This window comes from Siphateles boraxobius, unplaced genomic scaffold (assembly GCF_051911475.1).
Source record: "Siphateles boraxobius isolate OS27281-9 unplaced genomic scaffold, OSU_SipBor_1 8, whole genome shotgun sequence".
Taxonomy (NCBI): Eukaryota; Metazoa; Chordata; class Actinopteri; order Cypriniformes; family Leuciscidae; genus Siphateles; species Siphateles boraxobius.
Genome location: NW_027509208.1, coordinates 34,221,621 through 34,238,936, shown reverse-complemented (window position 1 = coordinate 34,238,936; position 17,316 = coordinate 34,221,621). Strand labels below are relative to the sequence as shown.

The window sequence follows — 17,316 nt, the reverse complement described above, 5'->3', positions numbered from 1 at the left end:
TTACAGTTAATTTTCGGACGCGTTTCAGAATGGACTTCACTGACAAAGAGAAGGCAAAACGCCTATCATGTTTATTTTTCTTTATTTGACAAAAAGCACAACGCTTTGTTTTTATTGTGGGTATACACAAAAAATAGACACTTAACATGATCGAATGATGTATAAAACTTGTATGTAAGATCAAAATCAACAGAGTATTTTGAGTCTCTTTTGCACTGATAAGAAAAAAAGTGTGCGTGACCGCCGACCCCAGAGGGTTAAGATCATCACGTTGCAGGCTCCCTTTGAGCATCCCTGATTCTAGCCCAGAGCCTGGTCATATATATAATTATTTTCCTAGCTAACCATAAGTCTGGTTAGAAGGTTGAAGGACTCTCATGAGGCCTCCCTGCTAGACCAGCCCTAGAGCTAGAGGTGCTCCCCTTATTAAGGGTCCCTTGTTAGAGTGCCTAGCCTCCACAATGTTTCAAAGCAGTGTGTAGATCCAGTAGTGAGTAGGGTTACTCCCCTCGTTTGCAAGGGTTATAAAGCTATTTGCTGAGTTCTACTCTCCAGGATGCCTGTCTCTATGATTCAGTTTCACTATTGGTTTTAGGACTGGACCCGAATATTCGAATACTCGTTCGGTGGGTTGGTATTCGATTTGAAAATGTGACATTCGAATATTCGTTTTTTCTTTCTTTTTTTGCACACCTGGCATCCCCTTCAAAACGGTTCTCATTCGCACTTGAATATGTTTTACACTATAAAATTTGGTGAAATATAATACTTAACATATAACTTTGTTATAGCTACTTAATAAATGCTTCTTCTTGGACTATTAAAAGTGTTCCTGCAACGGGAGTATTCTCTAGCTAGAGCGCAGAACAGCGGAGTTTGTATGGACAGAAGTGCATGTCTGAGCTTGTATTTTGGGTTAAGCTGCGTTGCTTTGACATTGTGGAAAATAGAATAATAGAAACAAAATGTATTATCCTTTTTACCCGTTATTATCAATCTAAATTAATCTACTGAGAAATATTGGAGACTTTGAGATTTTACTGGGACATCACGTCACGTGCCCCAGTTAAACCGCCCATGAGTTGAACGTCATGACCGTCACGATTCAGCGAAAAGACAAAAATGCAGAGGACTTCTGTGTGGGAAACTTTAAATTAAGTGAGGAACACAAGACAAAGGCAGTGTGTCAAATATGCAATTTGAAACTGGCCTACCACAACAGCACATCAAGCTTGAGAAATCACCTGAGTTCTGTAAGTAGACCGAGCTGCTTTTATCTGCCATCAGTAATTTTACACGTGGTAAAAACGTGCACTTAATTTTTTTGGAAAATAACATTTCTTGCGAATATGGCAGTTAATGACATACAGTAAAAATGTAGCCTACTGTAGCCCAGCCTAATAATACTTTGTCTATAGGTACATCCCCAGGTATGGCGTTCGCAAACATCAACATCCTCAACCACACCAAAAGCTTCACAGCAGGTCCTACAATTCTGAAAACCAATAATGGAGAAAAGAAAGAGAGAAATAACAGATGCCATAGTGGAGTTCATCGCTATGGATATGAGACCCATTAATGTAGTTGAAGGCGAAGGCTTCAGAAAATCAATTAAGAAGATGGAGCCCGACTACACTGTCCTAAACCGCTCCAGTATTTCAAACACCCTGTCTCTAAAGTACAGCGATCTGCGAGGCCAAATTTCTGCTATTGTTGCAAAGTCAACAGCCCTGAGTTTCACAACGGACATTTGGACCTCGGTGAGTATGGAGGCGTACATGGCTGTCACCTGTCACTTTATTACTTAGGAGTGGGAACTCTCTGACTTCGTTTTGGAAACCAAAGCATTTGAGCTGAGCCATATGGGAATCAACATTGTGCAACAGCTTGGAGACGCGGCGGACGTCTTCACCATTCCAAATTATAAGCGAGTAGCCATTGTTCATGACAATGCCAGCAATATGAAGCTGTGCACCGAGATGCTGAAGAAAGAACCGGAGAAATGGGGCAACGTTCAAGGGCTGTGCTGCTCAGGACACACGCTACAGCTGTGCATAAATACAGCTCTAAAACAGTACCGAATACGTCGCACAGTTGCGGCTGCCAGGAATCTCGTGGGACACTTCAAAAAAAGTGCAAAGGCTACAGCTGCTTCGAAAGAGAAACAAACGCAGCAGAAAGTTGTAGAGCACAAACTAATTCAAGATGTCGCTACTCGTTGAAACTCTATATGTGAAATGCTTAACCGACTGTAAGAGCAACGATGGCCAGTGACAGCTATTTTGTCAGATCCCAGCATCAAGAAGACAGGAGATCGCACCCCTGACTTGACAGCAGACCAGTGGAAACTGGCACAGGAGACAGCAGAAGTACTGGGGCCCCTAATCACACTCACAGAACTAATTTCACAGGAGGCAAACTTATCATTGTCTGCAACTGTGCCAATGCTCTTTAACCTGAAAAAACGGCACCTGTCACCGGAGGAGGATGACGGCCCTGTCATTAGAGAAATGAAGAAGACCCTCGTCACGGAGATCGACAGCAGATGGCAACTGTTAAGTTTGGAACCCGGCAGCATCTTCCTCCTTTCTTCAGCACTAGACCAGCGATTCAAGCACCTGAATTTATTGAGAACGAGAAGAAGGACCTGGTCTACATTGAGGTTAGACTGATATTAATATTTTATATTTAAATTAGTAAATAATTAATTTAAATGTAATTTAATATGATTATTATGCCACACTAGGGTACTTTATACTGTGCACAACAACGAATAGATGCTAGAAAATGCTATTGGATTTTAGGTTGTCCGCCTGGCTGAACATCTGCACCAGCAACAGACCGTTCCGGAGATGGAAGAGCTGTCAGTAAACCATGGAGAAGATCGAGACTGCCTGCCACCACCAAAAAAAAAACAGCAGGAGATTTCAATGCTGATGCAGTCCGATAATGACGAAGAGGAAGAAGAACACGGAGACAGCGCAAAGAAAGAGATGGAGTACAGTCGGGCCCACTTGCATGGTGGAAACGAACAGTGACCGCTACCCTAAACTGGCATTTGCAGCCAAACACCTCCTTTGCGTTCCAGCCACTTCAACTCCATCAGAGCGGATTTTCTCAAAAGCTGGTTACGTCGTTAATAAGACCCAAGTTCCCTTTTACCTGAAAATGTGGACAAATTCATCTTCCTCGAACACAACATGAAGAGAGTGTAGGTAGACTGCAACCTGTCCTGATTGTGATTTATTTGAAAGTTCGACTTTTTCTGTTAATTGAAATGTGAGCTGCACTAATTATGCTAGCCAGCCTAAAATTTGTTTTTGCAATCACAATAATAATTTGAAATTACCTTGTTCTGTTTACAGTTTGTTTAATTCTATAAAAGGGAATTTATTTTATGTTATTTAAACTGTTCGTTAATTAAAATGTATGATGTTGTTATTGAAATTGTTATTGTTATTGCTACCGTGTTCTTTATTTGGGCTATTACAGTTCGTTCATTTATTTTTCGTTTTTCTTTATTTAAATTAGTTTTTCTTTATTTAAATTTAGTTTTTCTATATTTAAATTTATTTTTTATTTATTTAAATTACATTTTTATTTATTTAAATTTAGTTTTTATTTATTTAAATTTAGTTTTTATTAATTTAAGTTTACCCTACTTTGTCAGTGAGAAAAATATTATAAGACTACCTTATTAAAAATATTGCTTAAGTTAAAAGACCTGTGTGTGTGTGTGTGTGTGTGTTTTATATCACTAGTGCAGTGTCCATTCTCAGATCATATAAGCCCTGCTCGCGTGAGGCGCGCCACTTCTTCATTTAAATCTACCCTACTTTGTCAGTAATTTGTTAGTGAGAAAAATATTAGACTACCTTATTAAAAATATTGCTTAAGTTAACAGAACTGTGTGTGTGTGTGTGTGTGTGTTTTATATCACTAGTGCAGTGTCCGTTCTCGGAACATAAAAGCTCTGCTCGCGTGAGGCGCGCTGCTTCCCGCTCGCGCTGTTCTGTAGTTTATTAAAAGTTTATTAATTCTGAATGTGTCGCGTCTCGCCTGTCTATCTATATTGCACCAAATACGACACTGCACTCCTTTGCGAAGTCATTTGGATAAACGGTTCTCGAAATAATCAAAATGCAAACGGACAGACAGACATATAGAGATTCCGAAGCTTCGAATATGCTTCGAATATTCGATATTCATTACTACCGAAGCTTCAAAGCTCAAAAAATGGTATTCGGACCAGCCCTAATTGGTTTTGTGAAAGAATCTGTTTAGGAAAACAGACAGGTTGTTGGCAAGACTAGGTCAGTAGATTTGATCAGGTCAGCCTGCCTGCTGGCATTTGGGGTTGACTCTAGGTCCCCCTCAGGAAGTGACTGGACGGGGCTCCTTTCAGACCCCCAGGCCATATCCAAAAAACTTCCATGGAAGCTGTTGGTTTCAACCCCTTGAGCAGCCTTGGAAGGCTTTTCCTTGTTCCGAGGCCTCTTTGAGGCTTATAGCATGGCCAGTGACCGTAGGGAATAATGTCACTGACAGCCTGTATGTGACCCAAAAGGGGAGTGTTTTCTTGGCATTTCAGGTTGAAACGGTCAGTTCTGATGTCTTGTCATGAGCCATAATTGGCATGCGCACGACTGTAACCTCTGTAACACTGCGTCGTTAGCCATGCCTCGGGGATGCCTGCTGAACAGTCTCTTCAGACGAAAGTGGATGACATGTTGTAACAACACTTAAAAACAGCGACCTTCCCCGACTTGGTTGTCTATGAAAGCCTGAAGAAGGATTTTTATGTGAAAGACTCGGACCGGTTTCGCCGGGAAAATCAGAAGGATGTGACATTCACACTCCCGAGATCTTCTCTTCCGTTCAATGACACATGACATGGATGCTTATAGAATGTAAAGTATAATGCCGAAAGAGCCATTCTGTACTGTAATGACATAGAGGATTAATTCAAATAATACTGACTATATAGATCAGGCTATGTGAGATTAGTCTCAAATATACCTCAAAATCATAGTATCACATAAAAAGTGTAATTTTAATGACCTCATCTGTCAGACGGTGAATCGCAGAGCTGGTGCAAACATATCCACATTGATATATTCAGATGCTTTCTGAACTGCTGTTTTCTCACCACTGTCATTTTTGTTCTGTGTATATTTTGTTATTGAAAGGAAAGTGCAGCACATATTTATATTTATCTAAACATTGCTCTCAGCAATGTGGACGGCATCGGGATGTTCGTTAACAGTATTTCGCAGCAAAGGTATTTATATCTTTTTACTTCTAAGTGAAGCATGAAAAATAACTTCGTCGTGAGTTTATCAGGTCCTTAAATCACGTTCAGTCTCTTATACATAAAAAAGTTTGCACAAGTGTGAGCACGAGCAGTAAGTGCAGCTGCAGTTCACTTAACAGCTACAGTACCAGTGTCAGTAATAACAAGGGTTCCCTATCAGTCAGTCACGTTCAATGTTAACGTGCCAATGCATATTGGCTAGTGAGATTTGCATCGCAAACCGCACCAGCGCTTCCGGGTATATAAGGGCTTGTGTGCAATACTCACATCAAGCTTTCGCTTCGGGCCGAGCAGACTTTTGTTTCACTCTGCTCTACGGTCACTGGGCGATGAAAGTCACTGCGCAGTCACTGCACGGTCCCTGGTGCAGACGTTGTCCACGCTAGTGTTACAGGAGCACCACCTGTGCCGGAATCTGGGTGAGATGAGGGATGTTGACAAGGTCCACTTTCTTGACACCCCTGTCTCATAGGCAGGACTATTTGGCGACGCTGTTGAGAACTTTCACCAGCAGTTCTCTGCTGTGCAACAGCAAATGTAGACGACCAAACACATACTGCCCCGGCGAGACACTGCTGCCAAAACCCGCCAGTCTGGGGCGGTCCCTTTGCCTGCTTCTCGGTGAGGGCGTTCCCCTGCAGCCTCTACATCAGCTCCATTGCGGCCAGAGCAGCAGCCTTCACCTAGGCAGCAAAGTTGATCTCTTTGCAGGAGATGGTGAACTACTCCTTCACCCGGTGTAGGGCCGGGCAGAGAATCCTTTGTTTTAGTTTGTTTCTGTTCCCCCACTGGTCTCACTGCCAGTGGTACCCAAAATCTCAGCAAAAGAGCAAATTCCTCAATCTCTGGGTTACAAGAAGAGTGAGTTGACAGTGAGCAACACAGCGCCTTGTCTCTTGGGCCTTGGAGTCAAAAGTGACTCTGGTTGCTTTATTCATTTCACATCCCGGGCGACCTCAATTGTGCAGCTGACAAGCTCTCCCGACAGCTTACTTCCAGGGAAGAGTGGCGACTCCACCAGCTGGTATGGGACCACTTGGACTCACTCAGAGGGGACCCTCGGCACAGATGCACTGGCACACAGCTGTCCCCCGGGCCTACGCAAATATGGGTTTCCCCCAGTGAGCGTACTCGCACAGACCCTGTGAAAGGTCAAGGAGGACAAGGAGCAGGCCTTGATGGTTGCGTCTTACTGGTCTACACGGACCTGGTTCCCAGAACTCATGCTCCTCTCGACAGCCCCTCCCTGGTGGATTCCACTGAGGAAGGACCTGCTTTCTATGGGACGGGGTACAATCTGGCACCCACATCTAGATCTACAGAACCTCCACGTGTGTTCTCTGGATGGGACGCGGAGGGTTTAAGTGACCTAACCCCAGCGGTAGTAGACACTATAACTTCAGCAAGAGCTCCCTCTACAAGTTAAGTCTGTAGGGAAACACGAATTGGTAGTCAAGTTCCTGAGAAGCGCCAGGAGATTGAATACCCCTCTGCCATCCCTCATTCCCTCTTGGGACCTCTCCGTGGTCCTGATGGGATTAAAATCCTGCCCTTTAAGATAACACTCCTGGCTGCACTCACTTCTATTAATAGCCTGGAATTCAAGTCAGCTAACTCTCACGTCACCCCGAGACCCCAGCCTGTATACGTAAACACCTGGGGCAAGGGGGCGTGGACCATGGGAATACCACTAATTGGCGAAGCCCCCTCCCGCTGGGGAAATGGGCCTGCCAACACAGCTGGAAAAAACCTAGAGGAAACACAACATTAATACCTGTCGCCACAACTCCTGTTCCTTCGCTGACAGCCAGGACACCGTCTTGGCTCCGAAGTGAAAGCTTGATGTAAGTATTGCACACAAGCCCTTATATACCCGGAAGCTGGGGTGCGGTTTGCGATGCAAATCTCACTAGCCAACGTGCATTGACTCGTTCTGTTACCACTTCAAGGTGATTGGGTTCTTAGGCGAGAGCCCAATTTGTCAGTCTCTGTCGATTAACGTTGGAATGGGAGTTACATTAGTAACCTAGACGTTTCTAAATTCTACATGTAGCACCTTTACAGTTTTTTTTAAAATTGCCTTTACACAATTTCTTGAACTATGGCCCCATTTCTAGAAACTACACACAAAACCACAAAACTTGAACACAACATGTCACACATCTCTTGAAAAAAAGCAAACACTTCATTCATAACTATTTAAACTCTTCTAAAAATTTTGTTTTTGCTTGTTCGTGTGCAGTGGAGTGTACAGGAGTTTGTCACATGTACACGTATGAGCACAAGTAAACTGTATACAGTATGTATGCACAATTGATGAATTTTACACAGTAATGAAACTGAACTGAATCAAAACTGAACCGACTTGAGCTGTATGACACTATTGACTTAGAGCTGGTTTTCAGCAGAATTTGAATTTGTTACTATTGTAAACCTGCTTTAAATCTCTGCTAAACTTCACAGATTTCCGTGAATGAGCGCCGTCATGCGCATATGCGCAAGACGCAAATAGAATAGGAGCGCAATAATTCAGACTAAAATATATCTTTTGCTAAAATATTTTTTGTTGGACAATAAATGTGCCACATGTAGAATTTTAAACTTACAAATAATTGTATTTTTATGATAGCAGTAACTCTAAAGTGACTTTTGTAGTGGGGTAATAAAATGTAGGTTAATTAGTGTTTTTTAGTAGTTAATTAGCCTAACTGTTCTTTTGTTTGAATTTATTTTCAGTTTTAGTTTAGTGAATTTAAAAATAAAATCATTATTTTTGGTTTTTAGATTTTAATGTGTTAGAATATAATGTGATTGTAACCCTTGTTTGCACTTAATGTATATACCAGAACCTATATGGTTACATTCACTATATTGGTTTTCATAGCCCTCAATATGAACATTGTTTGTAGGACAACATTGGGCAGAATGTGAAACACATATTTTTAAAAATAAATAAATACAGATCTTTTTTAATTCAAGTAGAAAACTTGACATACGGATGATAATACAGAGATATATACCGTATGTCGATAACCCAAAGATACAGAGATTAGATTTTCTTGGCCATATCGCCCTATCCAGTGTTATTTTACATTTGATTATTTTTACATTGATACTTTATTCAGTTTCTGTAGTATTTCTTTACCTGAAAAGTGTTAGCCCCCCCACCCCAAAAAAACCCACTTTTCTCTTTTGCCTCTCTTTCTTTCATTTGTATCTTTATTCTACTTTTCTTTTTTAAATTTAATTCAAAGATTAAAATCAAGCTTCCAAACTTTTGTGCAAAATCCTCAGAAAGGTGGGATCGTAGTTCTTTTGAGGTTCTGGTGTGAACAAGAAAGGGTCTGAGATCACTTCGATCCTGAAGAGGACCAAAAAAAAGTACAAGGTTCTATTCTGAGTACACTATATGTGAACACCAAAAGGACTGAGGTCACATTCAGCTTGTGTTTTCACACAAGATCATTGGGTGTAGGCAATCGGGAAATGATTGTGGAATTTAATTGGCAGTGTTTTCTAAATGAAACACAAGAGCTGTTAGTTTTGAATGATCTGTCTAATGTAGAGAACTATGTTAAGCTATGCCAATTTGTGTAAAGCAGATAATGTGCTTTTAGTTTTGCAGACTTGGTCCGAAGATTAGATACATTAGTGAATGGTTTCACTGAGTGAGCCTCAAGTACCACTTTTAGTGTGTAAGCAATTAAAAAAACTGTAATATGTAAGCTAAATGTATTAATATATGTATATGTGTAATGTATAATTATACTGTAAATGTATTTTCTTTTATTATTTTATTTTGAGTTAGAATCAAGAATATATTGAGTGATTGTCTTGATGGTGTCTAGACTTATGTATGAATATATGACTACCCACGATCATCTGTTGTTCATACACAGTTCAGTGTGTGTGTGTGTGTGAGAGAGAGAGAGAGTGAGAGAGAGTGTGTGTGTGTGTGTGTGTGTGTGTGTGTGTGTGTGTGTGTGTGTGTGTGTGTGTGTGTGTGTGTGTGTGTGTGTGTGTGAAAGAGAGAGAGAGAGAGTATGTGTGTAAGAGTGTGTATACATGTGTGTGTGTTTGTTTGTTTGTGTGTGTGGGTGGCAGAAGTAATAAAGTCCTCTCCAGCCCAATGATCATATCGATCATACATATGCTCTCCAATATTGGTATTGTGTTCATCTGCTCATCTGTTTGATGGACAGATACTAACCTTTAACAAATCTGCTGAATAAACAGGACCACTCAAATGTTCAGAAAAATACTTGTGAGACGAGAAGAAATACATTTGAAGTCTAAGCGTAATGAGGAACATTACATCCATAAAACATCCATAAAAACGACCCAAAAAACGACCTCCAGATCCATATATTTGTACTGATTTACGATTTAGTGATAAAACCTGACACTGATGTTTACTGACCAATAATACACACCTGTATGCTGAGATCCTCCTCCTGATGTTATGTGTCCATTACGCACAAGTAGATCTCACGATCATCATATTTCCACTCCACCGTAGAGGATAATTTAACTAATACTTTGCTTTAAAAGCTGTTTTTTTGTAGTTTCATTATTCAGTCCATCGGATTCTCTCTGTTTGGTTGTTTGGAGAGAAAACTTCCATCTGAGCGCGCGCGTCCTCTCCATCTCAGCCCAGCGCGCCAGCAGTTGGATACGCGCTCGAGACTAACTTCACGATTCTTAAGCAAAAAAAAGTGGTCTTAATAAAAATATCTCAAAACGAAATAAGTTCGTCTTTCTTTCTCTCCTTCCTTCTTTCCTCGTCTATAAATCCACAATAACCAATTCAAAGGCGAGCGTGATATCCGTGGTTTCACTCAGATGTTTGTATAATCCTATCAAACAGACGAGTTTGTGCCGATAAAAGTCACTCATATTTGGTTGCATTATTTTAGTAAATAATGAACGCTAGTGTTCTTTGTGAAGTATCCCCTCAGAGGCGCGGTCTCGAGGCGAGGCGCGAATCGTTTGTAAGAGGCAGATCGGGAGCGTTGGCTTTGTACTCCCACGTGACGCCATTCCAGATGACGCACACTGAGAGAGAGAGAGAGAGAGAGAGAGAGAGAGAGAGAGAGAGAGAGAGAGAGAGAGAGAGAGAGAGAGAGAGAGAGAGAGAGAGAGAGAGAGAGAGAGAGAGAGAGAGAGAGAGAGAGAGAATTTTTTAATAATTTGCGTGGGATTGAAAAAAAAACACAGTATGTTACACCAAAGCAACGCCGACACAATAATTTCTTGGATGTAAATATTTCTGTAGGATACAAGTGAATGGTACAACCACAGCTGCTGTCATTTCAATCTCTCACTGTGCGCATCTTTTATTAAAGAAGATGCACTTTGTGCATTTGAAATATAGACAGTATTCCCGCGCAGCCAGACTTTCAACACGTTCAGTGAAGGGAGTGTGGGCGTGACGTCTGCGGCTGAGAGACTGTGCAGACCGTGGCAGGGTTTCTAAGTTTCTGGAGTGAGATTTTGATGACATGAGCCGAATCAATTACTCCCAACTATTTGGGTACAACAACTCATATTTAATTTACAGCAATGCACAACGAAATCAAAATAGACAATTAATTTTATTGTATTCTAAATGATGTATCTGTGCACATCATTATTGTTTTAAAGTAATGTGTCTCATAATAATCTTGAATCAAAATAACTTCCTCTTGCAACTTCTCTTCTCTGATGACGAGGGCAGGGCAACCTGTCAATCACATGAGGTCCACCAATAGCAAACCACTACCATTTAACCATCCAATCAAGAAATTAATTAAATTAAGCCCCGCCCTACATTAGTTCTTGTTCCGGAAGCGCTTCACTCGGATATACGGCACAATAGGAGACCAGCACAACCTCCTTTTTACAATGACTATAATGTTGTACTAATGTTGCACATGCACTTTTTAGAACATTTTCCTATTAGCCTAAGGCTATGTCTACATTAAACCGGATACATTTGAAAATGGCCTTTTCATTTGGAAAACGCTCTCTGACTCCGTCCACGCTTGCGTTTTCAAGCGTTTTCCAAAAGTTTCTCGCCCATAAACTCTAAATTGACCTTACTGCGCATGCGTAAACCCTTCTGAAATCTCACTGAGATGATACAGACGAAACATAATAAATAACAATTTATTAAAGTAAATTGTGTAAAGTTAAAGTTCTTATGCTATTCTTTTGGCAGGGTCATTTTATAGGCTACAGCAGAATATCTCACCATTAACCAAGTCGCACTCAGTCACCATTATATGTCTGGTCTAAAACGCAACTGCTCTGCAGGACAGCAAATGTGAGTACATTTCCTGTCATCTTTGCAGGACTGCAATATGAAGAGTATGCAAAGTAACATATCTTTAGCAACAGTGAAAGTAAATAGCATATACCAACAGGTACAATACTGGGTATAAACATAGATATTGTGGGTTCAATGTGCGTCACATGACTAAACAATGTCTAATCCTTTTCAAATACCTCGTTTTTACAGTCCACACTTCAACGTGAAAACGGCATTTTAAATTTGGGAGAGTGTTTTCAAAAAGCTCAGTTTTTGCAGGACAATAAAGGCATCTCATTGTACACAAAACAGAGAGAAAGAAGAAATATAAACTAAAATATCTTACAATTATTTTTGTATTTTCTACTGTGTGAGACAAAAAGGGATAGTTCAAATTAAATGTTAAAGGGATAGTTCACCCAAAATATAAAATTATACCATGATTTACTCACCGTCAAGCCATCCTAGGTGTATATGACTTTCTTCTTTCAGACGAACACAAAGCTAGTTATTATAGTTTATAAAGTTATAAATATGGATATTTTTCTTAAAAGCATTGCTTCGTGTCAGAAGGCCTTTCTTAACCCCCTGGAGTCGTATGGATTACTTTTATGATGGATGGATGCACTTTTTTTGTGGCTTCTTCAAAATCTTGTCCTCCATTCACTCCTGTTATAAAGCTTGGAAGAGCCAGGACATTTTTTTTATATAACTCCGATTGTGTTCGTCTGAAAGAAGAAAGTCATATACACCTAGGATGACTTGAGGGTGAGTAAATCATGGGATCATTTTCATTTTTGGATGAACTATTCCTTTAAGAGGTCAGAGGAGGCCTGCCGCAGGAACAAACACACATTCACTTTATTTTAATCTTTGAGAAATTGAATTACTCACTTGTATTTAGAATAATTATTATTTCTTTATTTTCTGTCAAATTTACACAATCTGTTGAGAGGGTTTCCTTGGGAAGTGTGTTCTCCTGCACATGGCGGTTAAAGAGTTAACATACTAAAATCCTTTATCTAAAAGCCTACAGATGCCGGCATCTGTGTGGTTTCCTGTGTTTATGCTGTGCATAGCTGAGTTCACAAGGCTTTTTTTTCACACACACACACACACACACACACACACACACACACACACACACACACACACACACACACACACACACACACACACACACACACACACACACACACACACACACACACACACAAACACACACACACACACACACACACACGAATATACAATCACTATCCTCGCTCTTTCTGTCTCTCACTCTCTAACTAGGGTTTAATGATGACATGAGCTTTTGTGGTGATCAAATATGTCTCTACTTCATTAACATATTTTAAAGATTTATGTTTTGATGCTTGTTATCTGCTTGTTAAATTGTCATCTCAACAGCCGTTTATGAGGATGAATCCCTGTCTGGCTGTATGAGATTTCACTGTGGAGATAAAGGTTAGGATCAAACCACACTCGAGTGTACAGTGCCAAAAATAAAATGAATAATGTCCAACTTTTTTGAGTCATTTGAACACATTATAACCCTCATTATCAAAGTAAAAATAGCATTTTAAAACATTCTGTAGGATTATTACAAATGAATTAGTGAAATACCTAGTTTGGTAAAGTATGGTATGGTTTACACAACACATTTTTCAACGGTAAAAACGTAAATTTTTTATGCGTTTTGGCCATTCGTTTACACAACAACGGCGTTTTGGTTGCCTGAAAACGCAATCTTTTGAAAACAGTTTGTGTGTAAACAACAAAAACATGAACCTCTGAAGATGATGACGTCATGCACATGCGTATTTAGTGTGCAGTCTAAAGTGTTTCATCGCCATCTACTGGTCTGGCAGCAGAACACAGGGTTTTTAGTCATTTTCGCGGATCCGTGTGAATGGGGATTATTTTGACAATGGTGTCGTCTGTACGCGGAAAACTCAAAGGGAAAACTTAAGGATTTTAAGGATATCGTTGTCGTGTAGACGTAACATAATACCATTATAAACTTGGTCAGGTGCAACCAATCAACTTCCAGATCAAACACCAGGCTAATGACCCCACCTGACATCAATTGTATTGGTTTTGATTACTTCGGAATAAAACCAGCTGTTTCTTTAAGAACTGCGAAGAATTCACCCTGGTTGGGAAAGTGTTTTCAAAAGGCCTCTGGGATAAAGTTATAGAAATGCACAAGTTAGGACAAGGCTACAGAAACATTCCGAAGGCTTTAGCTATCCCTCTGAGTACTGTTCAGAGCATCATTAGGAAGTGGAAAGTGTATGGCACCACCAAGACATTGCCTATAGATCAGGCTGTTCATCCAAACTGGATGACCGAGCCAGGAGGACATTGATTAGAGAAGCTACCAAGAGCCCAAAGGCAACTTTGAAGGAGTTTGAAGGACACTGATCGGTCTGTGCATGTGTCAACTATCTCACAAGCGGTAACACTTTACAATAATGGTCCATCATTAATAAGTAACGTAGGACTAAGGAGTAGTACTATTCAGCTACTATTAACTATAAAAACAAGCTTAACTAATCAGTAAGTGATATAACATTTATAGGAGGTTATTATGTAATCAATAATTAGTAATGAGATTAGCCTCATTAAGAACTATTAACTAACTGACAAATTATAAAGAACATTATCGTGTGTCTGAGACGTAATCAGTCATCATTTTTACTCTAAATATATTCATAAAATGCATCATTAATTACTCAAGTGGTACCTAGTCACTCTTCAAGGACTACTAGTGATCTGGACCATTATTTTAAAGTGAAAAATATGTTCCCTTTCGTTGTCACTCCGAGTTACGTCGGATGACGACGAATGGGGTTTCGCTTAGAACACCTATCGACTTTGAGTATTACAAAACGAGCCAATGGCAAAGAAATGCCATGGGTCTGCGGAATTTGCATAGCGTATCTCCGCCTTACCTCGTGGGTATAAAAGGAGGACGCCAGCAACATGCAGATATGTTTTCGCTTCGGAGCCAAGAATATTTCTTCACTCCACAGTCATCTCTGACTTGCTCTACGAGACGAGCTTCTCTCTCCGATGTTGGTGTGACGGCGATCTGCAGCGAGCTCACAGTGCCTGCTGATCTGTGCAGTGATCTGCCAGTGTGTGTGTGTCTCCCTGTGTGCTTCAACATCGCGGAGTTTTTTTCTCCTCTCTTAAAAGAGCTCGCACGCAGCACGTCTTTTTAAAGACGGCTCGCCCGTGCATTTCTGGTTGCAGCGGACTGGTACCTGTTCCAGGGTGTTGGTCTGGAACAAGGCGCCGACTCTGTGTCCGCGACCCCAGCCCCCCTCTTTGATGACGGTGCCCGCTAGCGAACTGATGATTCCACAAGTCTACCCCCCCCCCCCAAAAAAAGGGGTGGCCCGTGTGTTTTCATTTGAAGCTACAGAGGATGATGCTGTGTCTGTAGCAGCATCACTAGGTGGGCTTGATTCTTCTGGAAATGACGACTCGTCACAGCTGCCACCCTCTGGTGTGCATACGGTTGTGCCTGAGTCTGATCCGGAGATGACGGCCATGCTTTCCCGGGACGATTGGTTTTTGGGTGAGGCCGCTGACCCGCGTCCACGGCAAACCCCAATATCTTTCCTCCCGGACGTGCATGATGAGATCACGGGTCCGCTCGTTGGTCTCATCCGCCTTTCCTCCCCTCAGGGGCCGCTGCCCATGGGTACACTGGGGTCCCCCCGGTTGAACGCTCTGTTGCCATGCTACTGTGTCCTCAGAGTGCTTCCTGGCGCAATCCTAAGCACCCGTCCAAAGCCTGTAGTTCTTTTCGTCTACACTAATCTGTGGCGAAATCCTATAGTGCCACAGGACAGGCAGCCGCCTCACTGCATCCCATGACCGTTCTGCTGGTCTACCTGACCCAGATGCTCATGGACATGCAGGAGGGCGGGACTGACCCGAGGCTCTTCAGTGAGCTGCGCGCCGCCACTGACCTTGCTCTCCGAGCGACGAAAGTGGCCGTACGCTCTCGGAGTCAGGTGATGTTCACCATTGTGGGGCTGACCGGTCTGAGGTGCACGATGTCGGGTGGACCCGTCTGCTCGACACCCCCATCTCCCAAGTCGGCCTCTTCGGCGGTGCGGTTGAGTGCTTCTGCCCTACAGTTCTCAACCGCCCATGAGCAGATTGAGGTTATTCTGCCCGACGGCCCCGCCGTCCGCTCAGATCCCTCAGTCTGCCCACCACCGAAGGCACCCTCCTACGGTTCCAACCCCGCCCATTCACCCGGGCCTGGCTCTGGAAGACCGTAGCTGGGACGCCACAGCCCTCTCCAGCCCCGCCCCCCGCTAAACGCCGGGTTAGCGGCACTTTTGAGATGGGCTGCTCAGAGATGAGACTCAGTTCTTCCAGGAGTTGGTAGGAGGGCCACTCCTTTCCCCGGTGGAGGGCTGGCGAAGAATCCTTATTCAGAAAGAACTGACTCTCTCGTCTCTGAGCATATAGAATTCTCGGACGACACAGAGCGCCGCCCACAAGCCGTGCTCTCCTCGTCCCCCTCTGTTCCAGAGGCGGTTGACACGGCGTGCCGTCCACGGACCGCTTCGCCCCTGTCCCCCTCTGTCGCCAGACCCCTGACAGAGCAGGCCCCCGTGGAACGCTGGTCCTTCCCTGGGCTCCTCTGTCAGGGTGAGGTTATGACCTTGCCCCCACACCGGGCCGCTATGCCGTCCACGTCTGGGCCGGTCATTCCGCTTCGCTGCACCACCCGGGGGACGTCTGTGGTTCTTGACGCCGCTGGTACAGTTGGGAGCCTGCCTAGAGCTTCCCTTCTGTTCAGGTGGGTAGCGCGAACCATCGGCTCGGCTTGCGATTCAGTTCGCACGGTCTCCTCCCCGCTTCAGGGGAGTCTGCTCCACTTTGGTCGGTGGCTATGCCCCTATCATGAGAGCGGAGGTTGCTACCCTACTGGCGATGGGTGCGATTGAGACTGTTCCTCCAGCCGAAATGAGGTCCGGGTTTACAGCCCCTACCTCATTGTCCCGGAGAAATCTGGTGGGTCACGGCCAATCCTGGACCTACGCATCTGAACCGCTCCCTTCACAGGCTGCCGTTCAAGATGCTCCTGGCCATACGCATTTCTGGATGTGTGCGGCCACAGGATTGGTTTGCAGCAATCGACCTGAAGGACGCCTACTTTTATGTCTTCGTTCTCCTTCGACTCAGACCATACCTACGGTTTGCTGTCAGGGCACGCGCATATCAGTACGCTGTTCTCCCATTCGGGCTAGCCCTGTCTCCTCGCGCCTTCACAGGGGTTGTTGAGGCAGCCCTTGTTCCTCCATGGGAACACGGGGTTCGCATCCGGAACTATCTCGGTGACTGGCTGTCTTAGGCTCACTCCTGAGACCAGGTTTGCGAATACAGGGACCCAGTGCTCCGGCACCTAGCTCGTCTGGGCCTTCGGGTCAACTGGGGAAGGAGTAAACTTTGCCCCGTGCAGAGGATCTCTTTTCTCGGTATGGACTTGGTCGCCTTCTCCACTCAGCCATTGCTGACTTGCCTGAGACTATCAAGCGCAAGAGTGCGGTTCCACTGAAGTTTTTTCAGAGGCTCCTGGGGCATATGGCATCTGCAGCCGCGGTACGTCGCTCAGATTGCTTTATATGAGACCGCTTCAGCTTTGGCTTCGCGACCGAGTCCCGAGGTGGGCATGGCAACA

The 17,316-nt window shown here is 43.2% G+C and overlaps 1 protein-coding gene across 1 annotated transcript in view; it reads right to left on the bottom strand.

Moving 5' to 3' along the window:
* Nucleotides 1-10,307, bottom strand: part of tmem200a (transmembrane protein 200A) — a 37,180-nt gene extending 26,873 nt beyond the window's left edge. The window contains exon 1 of the mRNA XM_077219686.1: nucleotides 9,748-10,307. The gene's annotated coding sequence lies outside the window, so the exon portion shown is untranslated. The remainder of the gene's footprint in view (nucleotides 1-9,747) is intronic.
* Between the last annotated feature and the right edge of the window lie 7,009 nt (nucleotides 10,308-17,316).